General features: G+C 47.7%; 1 non-coding gene across 1 annotated transcript; it reads right to left on the bottom strand.

The window, feature by feature from the left end:
• Positions 1-2,246: 2,246 nt before the first annotated feature.
• On the bottom strand, positions 2,247-2,353 carry LOC120686986. Its single transcript, XR_005680492.1, has one exon. It is a non-coding gene; the product is annotated as a small nucleolar RNA R71 (small nucleolar RNA).
• Between the last annotated feature and the right edge of the window lie 818 nt (positions 2,354-3,171).

Here is a 3,171-nt window from a genome sequence, read left to right as displayed (position 1 = left end):
ATTATCTCACGTTTTGACCGTCAACTTCTCGGGAATAAATTGAGTTTTGTACTATATTCCATGCATATGTTATTTGATTCTAATAAGTTCTACAAATTTTAGATGAGTTGTGCTTACAGGAGTCCACTGTCCAAAGATGGTCGAAATTAGAGAAAATCCCAGCCGCCCGGCACATTCCGTGCCGACTGGCCTGACACCTCCATATACATGGGTCCAATACTTTTACTGGAGCAATATGACATGTTCATAAGGTTCCAGAACGAGGCGAACATTGCATATCCTGTCGGTGGACCCGGAAGGCACAAGGTTCAACTCAATAGCCCACTTGCCAGTGCCAAGATCGTCAAATGGGGAAACCACCCATTTCAGAAGCAGTGTGGAGTGATGTTGTGCAACGTCGGCAAAGCGGAGGGCTGAGAGGCTCCGGAGGCAGGCCGCCCGGCCCAAGACAGCAGCATCCGAGGAAACAACCCAAAGAATCGACGTCCGGGGAAGATCAGGAGCTGTCCACAGAAGGTCAATGGCCAGATGGCACACCCCTAGGCCGGCCGGCCTAGGGAGGGCCGCCCGGCCCCACCTTGCAGCCTCCCGGCTCCCGGCTTCGCGTGGAAGTTAAGCACCACCTGTACAGTTGCGTGCACCTGGCGCTAACGGAATTACCGGCCTTCTACCGACCTTGGAAGCCTATAAATAGCACTGTCCCCTTCACTTGTAAACACACACTCAATGGAGCAATTCTCTCTTCTCAAGTCTAGAGTAGGTTAGTAGTTGGGAGTTAGAGTCGAGTCGAGCTTGTCTCGGGGATCCGGAGTCGTCATTGGAGCTTGGTAAAGCTCTTGTATCTTTTCCTTTGACTATTTTCAATATAAGTTATCTTTTTTATTTACTTGAGTCAGCTTTATTTTCCGCAAGTATTTATCTTTCCAAGTACTTGTACATGTCTGCAGGAGTAAGTTTTACCACTAGTTCAGTTTAAGTTTTCTCTCTTGCTTGTCGGAGTTAGTCTTACGGGTTTTCTCGCCCGTACTAGTGTAACTTAAGTTAGTTCACTAGGTTGAGGGAGATTTCTCTTGAAGGCCTCAAGAGAAATCCTAGTACTGAGAATAGACATGGTGTCTGGCTCAGTGCTAGCTAGAAAGTGTGTTCCACCCCACGGTACCGCAGTGGTAGGCGGCAAGTGGTGACAGCCTTATCCGTTCCTCGTAGTCCACCATGTTCGGGTGTTTTCATAGCAGTAGAATTGCCAAAAGTATGTTGGGCCCCTTCTCACCCCTGTCTGTGCCTTTCGCTTAGGCCGCCGAAGTAAGCTCTTAGTTCCAACATCAGGTTAGAAGCTTAGATTAGTTCTAGTGAGGCTAGCTCGGTAGTTTAGAAGTGTTTCAGGAGTCCTTTCTCGCTCGTTGTCCTCCCAGCTGCTACCTCTCTAAGGTATAGAATCTCCTGTGTGTCATACGGTCATAGATTGGCCATTTATCTCATCAGTTATCTGGCTTACCCCTGCTGAATTAGTCGGTCGATAACTTCAGTAAAGGTTGTCACTACGATTTATGATACACTTTACCATAGTGCTTCCCTAAGGATTTCACGATATCTTGAAATACTCCAAGGTGAAGTGCTACACCGGTGAATTCTGTGCGCTTGCAGAATACCTATTCAGACTGAGCATAAGAGACACCAATAAGTATTTCTGGCGCCGTTGCCGGGGAAGCAATTGGCTAAAGTTATCGTATAATTGAGTGAAAAACCTTACTGTTTTATCACCGCTCGTTTTAGCGGGTTTACCATTGCTCTCTCTCATTTATTCGATGCAGAGCAGTGCATGACCGGTTTTGATCTACCATCCAACTTCGATCCAAATCTTCAGAGAATTGGGCGAATTGTGAGACGTCGCGTTGTCCCACCCCAGAAGAAACCCACTTGGAATCCTCGTTTGTTAGTCTCAACACCACCCATGGCCAAGACTCTCAGGCAGTACTCGGCCCCGTCCAGCAGCCGCATCCCTACAGGACTGAACAATGACTAAGGCATCAGAAGATGCCAACACTCACCTTCAAAACTTCTTGGAAGTGAGCAGCACCATCAACCCCAGAGGAACCACGATGGATAATGTCCGTCTTCGACTGTTCCCATTCTCCTTGCTAGACAAGGCGAAGACGTGGTTTTACACCAACAAAGCAGACTTCACTACATGGGAAGTTTGCTCCAATGCATTCCTGACGAAGTATTTTCCGGTGGGCAAAACCAACACCCTCCGAGGCAAGATATCTGGATTTCAACAACTCCCGGACGAAGCTATTCCGGAAGCTTGGGAGAGATTCCAGGAGTACATTGCAGCATGCCCCCACCACGGCATGGAGGAATGGCAGATTATTCAGAGTTTCTTCAATGGCCTGAACACACCAGCTCAGAACCACATCGATGCAGCATCAGGTGGTTCCTTCCTTTCGCTCAGCGTCCCTGAAGCAAAAGCGTTGGTAGAGAAGATTGCTTCCAACCAGAATTGGAAAGGTGAAAGGCAGCAACAACCCCGCAAGGAAGTTCATCAGATCGACAACATTGATATGCTTGCTGCCAAGATGGACCTTTTCATGAAGAAACTAGAGTCTCCGCACCAGGAGGCTAACCAAGTTATGGATTCTCGCAAGACATGCGAGATGTGTGGAGAAACTGGACATATGGGCAACTCTTGCCCAATCACTCAGGAGGAAGCTCATTGAAAGGACCAGTAGCGCGCGCTCTAGCCTAAGAGGGGGAGAGGGTGAATTAGGCAACTTAAAAACCTAGACCTATGGCTCCAACTATTTGCACAAAATGAAACTAAGCATGCTATCTAGATGTGCAACTATGGTTGTTTTAGTGTGAAACCCCTATCCCAAAAGAGTTTAGCAACATATAGTCTTTCCTATCAAGAAACTACTCTATGAAAGTAAAGGCACACAAATTGCTAGTATAAAATGCGGAAGCTTAAAGAGAGGGATATGAGAAAGCAAACTCTTGACGCGGGTGTTTAACCCATGGTTCGGTTAGCCACAAAGGCACACCTACATCCACGTTGTTGTAGCACTCACTAAGAGTATTGCTACTCGGCCACCAAGTCTCTTCCGTGAACACAATCACGGTCACCTTGGCCCCGGGTTCCACTAAGGAGCTTCTCCACAAAGGATGGGGGTC

This window comes from Panicum virgatum, chromosome 8N (genome assembly GCF_016808335.1).
Source record: "Panicum virgatum strain AP13 chromosome 8N, P.virgatum_v5, whole genome shotgun sequence".
NCBI lineage: Eukaryota > Viridiplantae > Streptophyta > Magnoliopsida > Poales > Poaceae > Panicum > Panicum virgatum.
The sequence above is the reverse complement of the archived record's forward strand: the minus strand, read 5'-3'. Positions and strand labels throughout refer to the sequence as shown.